Here is a 17542-nt window from a genome sequence, read left to right as displayed (position 1 = left end):
CATGGTCTCCTCATTGACACCCACATTGAGGGGGTCTGGATCAGTCCCATGCTTGTTTTCCAGCTATCAGTCTGGGGACCAAGAGTTTTCCTTTGTTCAGGTCAGCTGTTTCTGTGGGTTTCACCCGCCTGGTATGGATCCTTTTCCTCATCAGTCCTCCTTCTCTGAATCTGGATTTCAGTTCAGTTCAAGGTTTAGCTGTGAGTGTCTGCTTTTACTTCCACCAGCTGCTGGATGAAGGATATATGATGGCATATGAATTAGTCATCAATCTCATTATCAGGAGAGGGCATTTAAGGTAGCCTCTCCTCTGTTGCTTAAATTGTTAGTTGGTGTCTTTCTTACAGTATCCAGGACCACCTGCCCAGGGATGGAACCACCCACAATGGGCTGAACCCTCCTCCATTGATCACTGATTGAAGAAAATACCTTACATCTCTATCTCATTGAAGCATTCCCTCAATTGAGGCTTCTTCCTCTCTAATTACACTAGATAGTGTCAAATTCAGTTGATGACTAGAAGATTGGCAGGTAAAGCCAAGAGAAAAAGTGTTTAATAAAGTGCATCTGTTCAAGCCATGTTTACAGTTTCATGGGGAAAAGTAGTGTTTCTGATTGTATTTGACTCTTCTATTCTACATGACATTAGTGAATGTTAGTGAACAATCCAATGTTAGTTACAATCCAATTGATTATAGTAAAAAGGAACTTATGAAATTTGTAAACACACATATATGTATGCATATATTCAATAATTATAGAGTTGATGAAAATAGCAGCACATTATAAATTGCCTGTAAATAAAATGCATGTTAATTCATAAGGTGGAATAGATTCCAAGTGTCGAAGAATGGACAAATCAATCTCCATTTTTTTTACCTTTATAGTGATGATATAATGAGATATCATCCAAATAATTTCCATTAAGGATAAAATTAATCTTAATTTTTCAATTTAAAGCATTGCCAGTAGAGAAGTTGTATCCCTTCAGATTATCTGCTAATTATTTCACAAATAAAATTGAAGTTGTTACTGTCTGTGGACATAGCACATAAATTAAATTACCCAGTGCTTTTTAAAAGTTATTAATGTGTTCATCTCAGAGTACTTGTATTTCCCTTCATTGTAAGTGATTTATGTAATTCATTAGATTGTGGTAATTATCATCTAAGACCCATAAGTCTCTTGTTTCTGTGTGCTTTGCTGGTGGTGATAAAGTACATTGTGATTCACACCGTGTTTGATAAGCTGTGTATATAGATAATGAAGCCATCCACATTATCTTGAAGCCTCAAATAGATGCAATTTATTTTATTCCTTCTAAGACAATCCTGGAGAGGACTTAGAAGACAGTTATTACCTAATAATCTTATTGTGGAGGTAGAAAAAGGGAAAATTCCTGAGACAATACTGGCTTGTTTGTCTCCAGGATAAACATCTCTTTGAATGTTTGTCAGCCATTTGCATTTTCTCTTTTGAGAACTCTGTTTATACCTGTACCCCATATTTATTTGAATTATTGGTTTTCTTGATACCTAGTTTTGTGAGTTCCTTATGTATTTTGGATATTAGCCCTTGTGGAGGTTTGAAAGAAAATGGGTCCCACTTTGAGTGGCACTATTAGGAGGTGTAGCTTTGTTTGAGGATGTGTGGCATTGTTGGAGTAAGTGTGTCACTGTGGGGGTGGGCTTTGAGGTCTCCTTTGTTCAGGCAATGCTCAATGTAGTACAAAGTTCACTTTCTCTTGCCCATGGATCAAGATGTAGAAATCTCAGCTCCCTCTCCAGCACCATGTCTGCCTACACATTGCCATATTTCCTGCCATGAAGATATCGCACCAAAGCCTCTGAAACTATAAGGCAGCTACAATTAAATGTTTTCCTTTATAAGAGCTCTCGTGGTCATGGTGTCTTTTCACAGCAATTGAAACTGTAACTAAGACAGTCCTCTATTAGATTTGCAGTTGGTAAACATTTGTTTTCATTTTGCAGGCTGCTGCTTTGTTTGAATTATGGTTTCCTTTGCTATACAGAAGCATTTCAATTTAATGAGGTCCCATGATCTTCATGCCCATTTTATCAGTATTATAGTAAGACAGACTCTTCTTTTTCTATTTCTTTTCTTCCTTTTCAAGTGCCAATGAGTTCAGGGCTATTCTTCCCTTTCTCTTTTATCAGGTTTAAGGTTTCTGGCCTCATTGTGAGTTTTGTGCAGGACTATAAGTATAGATCTGTTTGGATTCTTCCACATGCAGACAACCAGTTTGAATAGCATCATTTGTTGAAGATACTCTCTATTTCAAGTATGTGTTTCTACCATGCTTATGAAAATGGGGTGTCCAAGGAAGTATAGATTTATGTCTGTGCCTTCAACTTTATTATATTTATCAACATTTCTGTTTTATGCAATACCATCTCATTCTCTAATACCATAGTTCTCTAGTACAACTTGAAATCAGTGTGAGTGTTGATGTTTGGTTTAAGTTGTAGTAGTGTTTCTTTTAAGAACTTGGCTGTATAGTGTGTATAGATTTAAGAATTGTAATGTCTTATGGGTAGATTTTTCTTATGAGCAATAATTAGTATCCTATTCAATCGCTTCTCACTAGTTTTGCTATGGTATCTTTTTCACCAGCTACTAAGATGGCCACACTAGCTTGCATATTAAGTCCATTTGCTTGAAGTATCTCTTTCCATCATTTTCTGCTCAGCTGCTACCTACCTTTGATGTTAAGGTGCATTTCTTGCATGCAGCAAAAGGGCAGATCCTGCTTTCACATCTAGTCTGTTAGTCTGTGTCTTTTTATTGGGGGTGATGGGGAGGGGACCTTGTAACAGGTGTTCTGCTGCTGTCTGGGGATAAGACATAGGGAATGTATTTGGAGGTACTGAGGAACATAACTCTGTAAGAGAGCTACATCCCTACGTGATTCCCCATTTAGAGCGAATTCTGTGGTTTTCTAGTGAATGACTGCTGGAGTTTCAGGCTGAGGTAAAGCAATAAGTGGGAAAAGGGAGTAAGCCGTCTAAGAACTGTGTGATCCACTTGATATTGGGGTAAGACAGGAAGAGAGACTAGACTACGGCATGTATTCTCTTGCAGAGCTGTGTGAGAGACTGGATTTGTAGGAACAGAAACAAGATTCTAGACCACGTGTAATTTGAAATATATCCAAAGCTCAGAGACTCTATCCTTTTCAATAATTAAAATACTTACCATTTTCTTTCAAATGTAGCCTTTGTTGTCTTGAAAAAGAGATTCCAAATATTTGATACCGCTATTGATTTAAATTGATGACACCCAAGTTAGCAAAGTGACTGCCTGACATGTACAATGTCCTGAGTTTTCTCTTTGATATGGTAACAAATTACACTGCATAGAAATTATGATAATTTTCATGATTATGTTAGAAAATATCATGAAGTTTAGGAAAATATCATAAATGCATAAGTATGCATTTTCTTGAGGCTATATTTTTATAAAATCCAGGAGAATGGCCTCCAGTAATCTTTTCCTTTTATAACAATGCTAAGGTTCTCATATCTTTTGGGTTTGAGAGACCTGACTTTCAGCAGCTCAAATCTACCTAAATCTATGCACTAAACTTCTCCTCCAGTATGAAAACCAACATATCCAGTAGAATCCTTTTTACATTTCAATTATCTCCTTCCTTCCTGCCGCTATATTAGTTCTAGCTCCTCTGTTGAAATGAATTGGTTTTTAAAGAGCTAGATTATAACACTGCATTTATTTCTAGATTAGTCATTACTTTCCTTAATTTCAGTAATTTAATGTCTAAAATGGGTACGTATATTTGCAACACCATTTTAAATTGGTATTCTTCTTGAATTCACTTTCTGAGTATTGGAATTAAAAGCATATATCACATATACTGAAAATTTGTATTATTTTTTGTGTGCATGTGTGGGTATGTGTGTGTGTGTGTGTCTGTGTGTTTTGGTGCACACATATGAAGCCATGCAGAATTCATTCCTAGAATGTCATTCCAGGAAGCACCAAGAACTTCTTTTGGCCTCCCCAGACCTAGGATTACAGTTCCTAACATGTACCTATTTTAAAGTGGATACAAGGAATCAAAATTCAGTGCCTTTGTTTTGAACTTCCTAGCTCTTTTATTTTTTAATAATGTCAAACTAATGTTTAAAGTAAAATTTAATAAATGCCAATTTGGGGCAATTTTATAACATTTAATGCATGGTTGAGTAATTGGATAATTTTCTGCTTTGATTTTGGTCTTGGTCCTCCATTTTCTGTCACATAATTTGTATCTACATGTAATATAAATTCTGACAAAAACTCCCTTTTTACTTCAACAGTAAATTGCAAAGTGAATTGAAATACAAAAAAATATGTATTTACTCCATTTCAAAGTTTCCTGCATTATCTTGTCTTATCTTACAAGTATTCATCCAGAAATCTTTTCTTTCAATTACTGTCATCCTTCATAATCAGTGTTGAGAGTGATTACTCAGCCTTGCTTTGAAGCACAGAGTCTTTGTTTTACTTTTTTATTGCTTTAGAGATGTCATTCATTTTTATTATATTTATTATAAGCTGAAATTATGTTTTTGTCCTGTGAATCATATTTTCTAAAGCACTCTCTTTATCACTAAGTTGGCTATAGTCACTTGTATTTTTCTCTCACTTTTTCTGAACCTTAGACCTATTATAGTTTTATTCTTCCAATGCAATGTAGGACATTTTCAGGCTCTTTCACAAGAAAGGTTTTGATTGATCTTTCTACAGATGCTTTTGTCATATAAATAAACAAAAATAGACCACTGGAAAGTATCCCTGTGTTCCACATCACACAAGATTTCCTTTTGAAATATTTCTACTGCTTTGTTCAAGTTCACCAATCTTTCATCATCTGATTTCTAAACTGTTAAATTTATCCATTGGCTTTCAACCAAATACATGGTAATTTTCATCTTATAGGATCAATTTGAGACTGTCCTTTGTCTTCTGTGTTTCTGTTCCTCATGTCCAAGATCTTCTCTGTCTTCTGATGCACACTTAGAACAGCTTTGTATTATCCTAGATATCACAGCTTGTCGGGGTTCTATGTGAACAGATTGTTTTTAAAGGTTTTCTTTATTATTTACTTATTGTTTGTGTTTATATGCTTATGCATTCATATGTGCCCACATGGAAGTCAAAGGATAACTTACAGGTACCAGTTCTTTCTTTTTAAACATGATGTATATCCAGGAATGGAATTCAAGTTATCAAGCCCATTGGCAGGTGCCTTTAGTGACCAGGCTGACCTCAAACTCACAGAGAACCACCTGTCTCTACCTCCCAAGTACTGGACTTAAATGTGTTTTAAAATTTGTGTGCATATTTCATTTTGACTTCAGCTATACATATTTTGGGTAGCATTTCTCCTCTTCTGTCTGCATTTTATCCGTGCATAGAGCTAGGAGATTTAGAGCTGGCTGGCAAGTATGTGCCTATGAGTCACAATGGCATCAACAAAAGTAAGAAACACTAACACTAAACAACAATACTGCTGCAAAACTACAAAAAAAATACATTTCAGTACATACATGGGAGAGGGCCTAGGTCCTGCCCCAAATGATGTGACAGACTTTGATGATTCCCTATGGGAGGCCTCAGCCTCTCTGAGGGATTGATGATGGGATAAGGGTTGGTGGGGGGATGGGAGGGCAGGAGGGAGAGGGAACTAGAATTGGTATGTAAAGTAAGATTGTTTTAATTTAAATACAAATTAATGAAAAATTCAAACTACATATATACTGTTCAGCTTTTCTAGACACCACCCAAATGCCAGAAGCTACTCCTACTCACTCAAACAGACAGAATAAACAATAGATTAGAAAAGAGAAAAGCAATCCTAGTAAAGTGCAGATTATTTTTCTACTTTCTTTCTTTACTTTTCTTTACTTTTACTTTTTTTTAATTGGTCAATCTACAAAAACACTTGATTTTTGTAAAGCCCTAATCAGTATGGTGATTCCTCAGGAAAATGGAAAGCAGTCTACCACAAGATCCAGCAAGTCCACTCTAGGCATATATCCAAAAGATGCACATTTATGCAAGGACATCTGCTCAACCATGTTCATAGAAGCACTATTTGTAATAGCCAGAGCCTGGAAGAAACCTAGATGCCCCTCAACTGAAGAATGGATGGAGAAAATGTGGTACATTTACACAATGGAGTAATACTCAGTAGGAAAAAAAAATGGAATCTTGAAATTTGTAGGCAAATGGATGGAACAAGAAGAAACCATCCTGAGTGAGGTAACCCAGTTCATAAAAAAACAAAAATAGTATGTACTCACTCATATATTGATTTTAGACATAGAGCAAAGTTGTGTCAGGCTACAATCCACACCTCCAGAGAAGCTAAGAAACAAGGAGGACCCTAAGAGAGACATGCCAGGTCGCCCAGAGAAGGGGAAAGGGAGAAGATCTCCTGAGCTAATTGAGAGCATTGGAGGAGGGGAGAGGGAGCCGGAAGAAAGAGAGGGGGAGAAGAGGAGAGGAGGGGAGGACATGAGAGAGCAGGAAGATTTAGTCAGGGGAAGAATTGAGGAGAGCAAGAAAAGAGATACCACAATAGAAAGAGACATAATATATTTAAAGAGAATTCTGGCACTATGGAAATATCCAGAGATCTATGAGTTTGACCACAACTAACATTCTAAGCAACAGTAGAGAGTCTAACTTAAATGCCCTTCTCCAAAAATGAGATTGATGACTAACTTACAAGCCTTCCTAGAGCCTTCATCCAGTAGCTGATGGAAGCGGAGGCAGACACCCACAGGTAAACACTGAGCAGAACTCTGGAATCCAGTTGCAGAGAGGGAGGAGCGATGAGCAAAGGGGTCAGGACCAGACAGAAGAAACCCACACACCGACAGCTGACTTGAACAAGGAGCTGCTCTTGGGCACCAGACTGATAGCTGGGAAACCAGCAGAGGCTAGTTCCAGAACCCCTGAGCAAGGATATCAATTTGGAGCGCTGGGCAATCTGTGGGGCTTCTGGTGGATAAATATTTATCCCTAGAATACAAATGGACTGATAGATTGATACTTTCTCAGCCTAGACACACTGGGGGAGGGTCTAGGCCATGATCCAAATTATATGACAGACTTTGAAGATCCCCCATGGAAGGCCTCACCCTCCCTGGGGAGCAGAAAGGGGTTGGAATTGGGGGTGTGGGAGAGGGGAGGAGAGAAAGGAGAGGAAACTGGGATTGACATGTAAAAGAAGCTTATTTTCAATAAAAATATTTCTGTTGTTGAATACGCAAAGATGTTATCAATAATAATGATTTTTCTCTAATTGTAACAAACATAAAATCTGTAAAGCATCCCTGATATTTTACCAAACATACTGGGAGAAAATAGATATGGCTTAGTTATATCTGCATATAACAAATTCCAATTCATTGCAGATATAGGAATAATGCACTATAATAAATATTAGAGAGGATCCTCTGCATAAAAATTAGTAATATGCAATTTTAATATTTGAAAACTATGTGTCAATAGCATGAACTTGAATAATAACCAAAATCACATTTTATTTTCTAAAACACATTTATCCTAGCAAAAGCACAGAGAAAGTGGCAGGTAAATGCTGAAACCTAGTACATGCTTAAAATGATTTAGTCCTTTTTACAAGAATTGGCACAACATAAAAAGTAAAGAGTAGTGGCAATTTAGAAAATACCTTAATGGGATAAGTTTTGACATGAAAAATAATCAATCTTTATTTTATATATCTTTCATTGTTCGAAAGTGATAATGCCTACTTAAAAACAGAAAAAAAGATTTTTGGAACACATATGAATTCTGAATTTTCATTTAATCGATAGTAATTAGATTTACAGTTTAACTGCACTTTCAATATATTTTTACCACAGCTTTTATGCATTACAGTTTCTGGACAGATCTATACAATAGGAATTGTTTGAACCTCATTTGTCTGACAGGCCTGCTATGGCTGTGCAATTTAATTTTCTCCTCTACAGATATTATTTTTCCCAGTGACTAATGTAAGTGTTTGAGGGAAAAAATGACATTGTAACTCTTGGACATGTCTTCAGTAAGAATTTATTTATATGATTCCATCTGATGAGACATGTCCTAAACTGACATACACTTATATGTGACTGAAAAATAAGTACATCATGGAACCAATTTGTGGTTACCTATATCAAACATGTATCTTTGTTGTGCTAAGAGTTTGGTGTGACTATTTGTTTTACAATCATGGGTGAGTTAGGGGATGTCATCAGTCAAAGCAGTGTTGGCAATCCTCTAGAGACAAAGTGACAATGATTTGGCTCCTTTCTGTAATGTTTATGTCAGAAGGTCACAAAAACCTGTAAAGGTGATGCTTCTTGTCATTTATAATGCTGTAAATCTTTCTAAGGAGGTCCCTACTTATATTGCTATGTCCCTATGTTCTACACAAAATGGTTTCTCATCAATGTGTCACTTCTGGATAGTTCTGAATATTAACTGCATATCATATCTCCCTAAATGCCAGTTGACATTTCTGAAGACTAAGCCAACAATACATCAAAACATTACATTGGAACAAGACACAGAAATAAATATCAATCACCAAATTAGCCATCCTTTTGGATAATTATTTCAAAACAAATTAGAGACAAAAATAAAAGGCTTGATGGATAAAATTAAATGTGGAAGGTTAAAAAGAATTTATGCATAATGAACATTTCATTCCATCACATTTTATTGAGAAACCCAAAGTGTTTTCTGCCTGGAATCCCTGGTGTGTGATAATGAGGGACTGGTTACAGTAAAGAGAAACACCAGCACCATTTAAACAGACTTGAGCTACCATTTAAAATTATCTGGGCCCACAGGATGGTTCATGAGGAAAACGTGCTTGCTTTCAAACATGATGACCTGAGTTTAATCTCTGGAGACCCACAAGGCAGAAAGAAAAAACTGACTCCTGAAAATTGTCATCTGATCTCCACAGGTTAGCAGTGATACACCTATCACCCCTCACAACACAACACACACACACACACACACACACACACACACACACTCACACACCATAAACACACACACACTCAAATAAAAGCAACACAATTTTAATCAAAAAATGATATGTATTATAGAAGCTACAGACTTGCCTCAGTGGTAAAGAACACTGAATGCTGATCAAGAGGACTTGGGTTCTATTCCTAGCACCCACATAGCTAGTTATAACCATCTGTAATTCAGTTCTAGGGGATCTGACAGACATTCACTATTGACCTATGCAGGCACTGCATAAAGGTGAAAATCAGACATTCTGACAAAACTGTCATATGCATAATATATATATATGTACTTCTCCCCCTCTCTCTGTCTCTGTCTCTGTCTTTGTCTCTCTCTCTCTCTCTCTCTCTCTATATATATATATATATATATATATATATATATGGTTTCACAAAAAGACTACATGAAAATATTATAGCTTACAATTTCTTAAGATAAGACAATAAATTTTGATTTATAAATTTATGAAAACATTTGTGGAATATGACATCTAAAATGTGGTAACAGGCTTTTACTTTCACATGTTTCCATATGTTAAAGTATTTACAAGTAGGTTATGTACATGAAAGTTGGATATATTTTTTTTGCTTTGTTTCAAACAGGGTTTCTCTGGAGCCTGTGCTGGCACTCTGTAGACCAGGCTGGCCTTAACTCACAGAGATCCACCTTCTTCTGCCTCCTGAGTGCTGGGATTAAAGGAGTTCACCACCAATGCCCAGCTTGGATTTTTTTGTATAATGAACAGAACATATTTTAAAACAAACATCATCTAACTACACATAAACAAAATCATAGGTGTGAAAGATGTGTAAATGCCCACTATTATTAACATAAAATATAAACACTGTGCATCATTTCCAACTTTCATCTCCATGTTTTAATATTTCTGTATCTCATTAGTGATAGTGTCTGTTCACATTGAATTACTTGAATAGTCTAATTGTATTTTACAATTTTTTTAATGTCTGAAAAATTCCTGTGAATTAGTCACAAGTAATCAAAGATCACCATGTATCTAGCAATGATCACTGTATTGGATTAAGTGAATCCACATCTGATCAGTAATACATACTGTTAGAGTATAAAGCTAATCAATATACACTTCTGTGTTCAAATCTTGAAGTGAATGTTTGTTAGCCTGTGATTTTGGATAATTGATTTACTACTCTGAAATCTTTTGGAAGTCCTGTTACTGAACTCTTAATACTGTTTGAATATTAAAGATGCCACTTAGCTATTTCTCCACAAATATATGCACAGCTAGAAGGATTTTTCAAGCACTCTGAAATTAATCCACATCTTACTGTGTTTGTTTCCTTATTAACCAAAAAAGCAATTTTGATAGTACTCATGGAATGAATTTTAATCAAAGAGCTAAACATCATCGAATGTAGGATCAAGTATCCATGTCAGCAGCGTACCCTCCAGAGGCATGTGATGGAAAGTACACATTCTGCAGAAAATATCTAACTTTGACAGTTGAATATTTCACAGTGAGCTGGACATCCAGGAGATTATCTGGTGTTCTTGTGGAAATTGGTTAAAAATGGACTCTGCATTTCAATTTTTATGAAAAGCAATATCAATTCCATTTTACAAATTATCTGATTTGAATTGTTGAATGCACATTAAAAATGTCTTTAAAGTTTGTCAATGACTGGGAAATAATTCTTCATTGCATTACCCCAATTAGTTTTCTTAAATAAAATGTATCCAAACTTCTCTATTTTGAATCTAAATTTTGAATCAAGCATTGGTAATCTTTTTTTAATGATTGAATATACACCATGGAGTTAAGTAACTCAGGAATTCTTAATTAATTTGAAGAGCAATTTCATAAAAATATAATGTTAGTGAGAGGAACATCTATGGCATTAGGAGCCAACCTTCCTAACCTCCTCTGTATGGCAGAGTAACCATGTCCTATGAGTAGAACAAACAAGGGAGAGGATAGGAAAAGGCAATGCTGCACATGTCAGATGTTCTATTCAAGGTAGCTGCACAAAGGTCTGAGGCTACCTGCCATTCTGACTCCTCTCTCCTAGCAGTAAGGCTAATTCAACTGCAGCCCAAAGATCCTGAAGCCCTCCCAGTGGCAGAGATTTCATATTGTGAAAGGAAATTTGTGAAGATTAGTCACCAAAGATCTCAACTTGGTGCACCTGTGTCACAGTGTGAACAGATGTCTACTGTGGAATTCCAGGTACTGCAAATTGGCATGAAATTTCTGTGGAGCAAGTGAGAAAAGGGGACAGTGGATATCAAAAATGAAAAGTTCCACCTGTGGCTAAGCCTCAGCGTCTGATTTACTTGAAATAGTGCTGGAAGAATTTCATGTACCAGAACTCCAAAAGCAATGAATTTCTCACTAGAGAAAACTTTTGAGGGTATTGTTTTAGTCTCATGTCTGTTGGTAAAATGGAGAAGCAGAATCCATATAATCTGTAGACTTTAGAATGTATTTAGTTCGCACTTCTGGAGGTTTCTAAGCCCAAGGACTAAAAACTGTAATTAGTAAGGGCTTTCTTGCGTATGTGGGTATCCTGTGAAAATAATGACTCTAGGTAACACACAGGATCACATGGAAAAAACAGTAAATTAAAGAATGATTGTGATGACCAATCTCATTACAACCTATTAAATTACAGGCACACTAGTCCATTAGTTTGTTCATGGCAGAGCATTCAGCATTTAATTTTTTTATGTTCACACATCTTCATACCTCATAACAAGGATTGACCATCATTACTTGGATGAAGATATTCCCACCAGAAAAGCAACCAGAGCCCTATGACGTCAATAGCAGCAAGCAAGTCGAATGGTTGTAAGTATAATTAAGAAAAACAGTGGAGTAGGTGGAAAGTCAAGCGCTGTCTAAAACTTATTTCGAACATTAAATTTTGGAAAGGCAATATAGAAATATGAGTAAGCATGAATTTATTAAGAATGAAGCACAAACATTACTGAAGCTTAATGCAGGTCAATTAAAGACAAAGAAACCCCCAACACTTTCCATCCCTCTCATGCAGGCAAGAACACATGGCATCAACAACTACTGAACTTCATTAATATCTTCTTTCTTGACCATAAAGTTTTACTGACTGGTGGCTTAATATGGTGTCGATGAAAACCTTAGATAGATAGAATTTTAAATGATTAAAAAACAAGCAAACAATTTGAGAAAAATGATGATGATCCATAGTGTAAGAAATAGTCATTATACAGGCATTTCCTCAACAAATAAACCAAAGTATTCAAACCACAACCAAATAGCCATCATATGAGAAAAGCAACCAGTAACCTATTCTGATTGGTTGTATTTCAACAGCACACATTTTGGAAAAAAATGTTGGTAAAGTATACAAAAATTAGCAATGGGTGACAGAGAAAGAGGAAGTGTGCAGTGGCTTGGAAGATCATATTGAAAATAGGAGAAACAATCTTTAATATCACAACTGCCTGGGCCTAGAAAGATGGCTCACTGATGAGCAGCATGCCCTGCCCTTACAGAGGACCTGAGTTGATGTCTCAGCCCCCACATAGGACAGCTCACAAACCTCTTCTAACTCACCTTCAGGGCAATTTAGCACATTATTCTGACCTGCATAATCTCTGTACTCATGTGCATAGACATACACACAGAAGCATACATAGACACATAACAAAAAGTAAAATGGATGCAGCCTCTGATGACAACAAGAGACATATTTAAGTGGACAGGAGAAAATCTTGTCCAAGGAAAAAGAGATAACTAAGGAATGCTGAGAGCACAAGAAATAGTCTTCTCCAGGGAACAGCACACAATTTGGTTACCTAATACCACATTGTCAGCTCTTAAAACATAGATAAAACTAATCTTACAAAAATTGAGCCGGTTAGACAGCCACAGCTAATCACTGAACTGAACTGGAATCCATTTGCAGAGAAGGACAAGTGAAGAGTAAAGGGTCAAGACCAGGCTGTTGAAACCCACAGAAACAGCTGACCTGAAAAACGGGAGAGCTCTTGGTCTCCAGACTGATAGCTGGGAAACCAGCATGGAACCGATCCAGACCCCAGGAACGTGGGTATCAGTGAGCCTACCTCGGAAATCCATGGGGCCTCCTGTAGTAGATCAGAAATGATCCCTAGAATAGCTATGGACTTTCAGAGACCATTCCACATAGAGAGATACTCCCTGAGCCAAGACACACAGGAGTAGGCCTAGGCCCTATCCCAAAGGACATGACAGACTCTGAAGACCCCCTATGTAAGGCCTCACTCTCCCTGGGGAGCAGAAAGGGTATGGGACAGGGATTTTGTTAGGGCGTGGTCAGGGAGGAAGGAGGGAGGGGGAACTGGGATTGACATGTAAAACAATCTTGTTTCTAATTCAAATGAAAAAATATTGAGCAGTTTGTACTTACATATTTAGGAATATATTTGTATGTACATGTACATATGTGTGTGTGTGTGTGTGTGTGTGTGTGAGAGAGAGAGAGAGAGAGAGAGAGAGAGAGAGAGAGAGAGAGAGAGAGAATAATTAATGAAACATAGAGAATGTGTGACTGAAAGAGAGTAAAAGGGATACATATGGTAGAGCCTGGGGAGAAAAAAGGAAATGGGAAGATATACAATCACAATTTTGAATAATAAAAGATATTAAAAAATAATATTTAAAAATAAGCAAGATTAATATGAGTTAAGAATGTTCTGCATAAATCAGTAAATGAAGTAATCAAATGAACAGTTGTCACTGAGACAGAAAAAAACTAAGTTGAAAATCAGAGTCGCAAAGTGCATTAATTACAATTCACTAGAGGGAAATCATCTCAGTGTTTGCACATTATCCAGAAAGAACACTCCTGTTTATTGACTGTCCTGTTTGGAAATATCAAGTCTAAAAACACAAACAAAAAAGACCCTTCATGTGGAAACTCACAGCACTGTCACTAATATTGGAAATATGCAGATGCATAAGTGGGAAAACAATAATATTCTTTTCAGTGGAATAGTATTTAGCTATAAAATCAGGGGCTATCAAGGAACTGCATAAAGAATGATGAATTTTACTGAATAGAACTGACTCAAAAGAAGCAGCCTAAAACATTTACCCATATCATAGTTTACAATTTTGACATTTGAGAAAAGACAAAACTACATGTGTGTTTCTGTATGATAAGCTCTGAAATACTTGGTGCAGCAGAGGGGTGTGATTATATATTAAATGTTAAAGTTAATTGGGGTTGCACACTGCAGGCTGGACTGGAGGTGGAGTGGATGATTGAAGTGGAGCAAATCAAATAAGAGGCTTTGGCTTAATCCTGGTGAAAGATGATGGTAGATTAGACTGATGTTTGAAGTAAAGCTGCCAAGAGTATGAGGTATATGAGAACAGGAAACCTGGAGGAGTTGGGACGATCTTATTCACAGGATATAAATATCAATCAAGAATGACTTACTGCTGCAGCCTATGTTATTCAGGGTTTGGGAAGTGATATCTAAGAAAAAATAAAATTATCCCTTCTTTCTGCATTAGCACATGAAGATATTGTCAACATAGAATAACATGTAAAATATTAAAATCTAGATCAGGAGAGTCGAGCAGAGCTGGCTTGCTGAGTGTGTTGCTTCTTCAAGTGGTTCATTATTACATTTAATTTTCCTGTGGGCTATCAAATATTTTATGGTTTTGCTAACTTCATACTGTCCTATTTTTGGATCAGATATTGCTTTTCTAAGTATTTATTACACAGATTCATATCTCAGACCAGCCACAAGGACCTTTATAATTATAAGCAAATTGGTGAATAATGTCATTCTTAGGTATTAATATGTGTAGATTATCTAAATTTTTTTATGTTGGACCGATTTTACTAGTTTCATAAAAGAAATGATGGAGTATTCACATGTTTTTAAAGGATAAACCAACTCTACTTAATGTATGAGCCTTAATGTTGCATATGCAAATGAGACAATTTGCATTCATTTTTAAAATAGTCATGGGTCAATGGACTCAGTATGTATTTATGAGTTATATATCTCTGTATAGAAATATATATCTAGTATGCTTCTAATTTATGCATATTTAAGGAATTTCAAGTACATAATATATAAGAAGCTGAACAAACTGGAGAAATAAGATTATTTATGGAAATTATAAATTAAGAGCAATGTATATTCCTGTAATCATCATACAAGAATCAAAGCAGAACTTTACCAATATTTTTATATATACTCATAAAAATGTATACTTGTGTAAATAGCTTATTATATATACATATATATATGTATATATATATATATATATTCATATATTTCAAAATATTAGTTCCTAAACTCTTACCAGAATAGATGATATAGTAGTCACAGAATTGGGAACTGAATACAGCACTGACCATTGTAATCTCAGTACACAGCATGCTGAGGCAGAAGGACCAGAGTGTGTTTGAGGCTGGCATATGCTACAGAATGAGATCCTGTCATGGTACTAAAAGAATGAAAGTGTTGGAATACCTTGGCAATAAATGGAATATCTGCTGAGTCTCATCTGATGGCTCTAAGACTAATATGCTTTGCTATCTGATTGAAAGTTGGGTAGTTTGAAACTAATACTACATGAAAAGAGGGTACACTTAAGTTTCCCTAAGAATATATCAGTTTGAAAATTGAGGTAATATATACACATGCAAATGTATATGTCTTGTGTTTAAATGAAAAGACTACGTATTTCCTGAAGCCACTAAAATTCAACTAATACGTAAGAACTTTGTAACAATCAGTCCAAAGCCATAGTAATTATTAATTTAGAGTCTTACAAGGATATTATAAATATCTAGAACTTGACAAAATACAAAATTCATTTTATGTTTTTATAAATACTCCAACATGTAGAATATGTATAATTAATGAATTTAATTGAAAGGTAAAAAAGTAATTATATGACATAAAATGTGTTTAGTCATTAAATATTGTATTAAACCTACATTTTATAAATATCTCAATATATTTAAAATTACATATATAGAAATTCTTTAATAATATGTTTTATCAAATTTAAATGAGCAGACAAATAGTACATGTAGAACTATTCTGAAAGATTTTACACTCTAATTTCATGACTAAAGCTCTGGGTCCTCTGCAGCCTGTGCTCACTGCTTTATAAATAATTATTTCTTTTATAAAATTATATATATATGCATTTTATTCAGATGATTTAGAATTTCTTTGTAACTTCATGTATGCTAAGTCCTTATGTTTCATTACAGATAAATAGTTTATGATTATTTGGGTCACCAGAACAATACATTATTGCTAAATTGAGATTTCTTTTCCATTTAGACTTTCAAGAACTTTATTTTGAGTCTTACAACAGACATTAACTGGATAAACCAAACACTTATTTCTGAATGTATTCAGCCACAACCATCTTTATCTCCACCTCACAATATGAGACAGGTGAGAATTTACATTTACAGATAATGGAAATTGTCCTAGAGTTAACATTAATGGGATTTTACTGGGTGATAGAATTCATACTTACATAGGCAAAGCTGAAAATTCGGAGTTTGGCCTCCAATTGGGATTTAGTCTGAATGGATGACATATTTTAGGTGAATTTTCTCTTTAAATTGTAAAAGTATTTCCCTTTGGTATTGAGTATGCATCCCGATTCTGATATAACTCTTATTTCTTCAATCTAGAGGGGAAAGGCAGTTTCTTCTTTCTGTTAGTCTTGGAGGGTTTAATGATGTTTCTTGATAGAAAAGCATCCTTCGATTATTATTTATATGACTGGAAGTCATTTTACATTCGGGATGTGTAACACAATCTGTAATTTCCAGCTCCCTTCCTTTTCCTTCTCCATCTTAAAGGCTAGAACTTCCATGTTCTACAACTGAGCCATTCTTGTACTTTACTTGTGTGTTTCCGTGTTTTATTATTGTTGTTTGTTGTATTTGTCAAACTAACACAAGCTAGAGTCATAAAGAAAGACACAAACTCAAATGAGAAAACTGTAAGCATATCAGTGGTTTTTTTTTTTTGTTTGTTTTGTTTTTTGGTATTTTGAGACAGGGTTTCTCTGTGGCTTTGGAGACTGTCCTGGAACTCGCTCTGTAGAGAGGGCTAGCCTCGAACTCACAGAGATCTGCCTGCCTCTGCCTCCCGAGTGCTAGGATTAAAGGCATGTACCACCAACGCCCGGCAGCGTGCTTCCCTGACCCGGAATCGAACCCGGGCCGTGGCGGTGAGAGCACCGAATCCTAACCACTAGACCACCAGGGAGCATGGCATTTTCTTGATTAAAAGGTGATGTGTGAGGGCACAGTTTCCGGGGTGTAGTGCCTCCTCTGGGTAGGTGGTTTTGAATTGTATTAAATAGAAAGCTGAGCAAACCATGAAGCCAATCCTTGGCTTCAGTTCATACATTATGTTACTTCCCTGATTTCTTTTCATGACTAGAGTCTAAGCTATATGACTAAATAAT

General features: G+C 35.8%; 1 non-coding gene across 1 annotated transcript; it reads right to left on the bottom strand.

Annotated features, from left to right (window-relative positions):
- Window positions 1-17268: 17268 nt before the first annotated feature.
- Trnae-cuc lies at window positions 17269-17340 on the bottom strand. Its single transcript has one exon. It is a non-coding gene; the product is annotated as a tRNA-Glu (tRNA).
- Window positions 17341-17542: the final 202 nt, after the last annotated feature.

The sequence above is a fragment of the Cricetulus griseus genome, chromosome 2 (genome assembly GCF_003668045.3).
Source record: "Cricetulus griseus strain 17A/GY chromosome 2, alternate assembly CriGri-PICRH-1.0, whole genome shotgun sequence".
Lineage (NCBI taxonomy): Eukaryota > Metazoa > Chordata > Mammalia > Rodentia > Cricetidae > Cricetulus > Cricetulus griseus.
The sequence above is the reverse complement of the archived record's forward strand: the minus strand, read 5'-3'. Positions and strand labels throughout refer to the sequence as shown.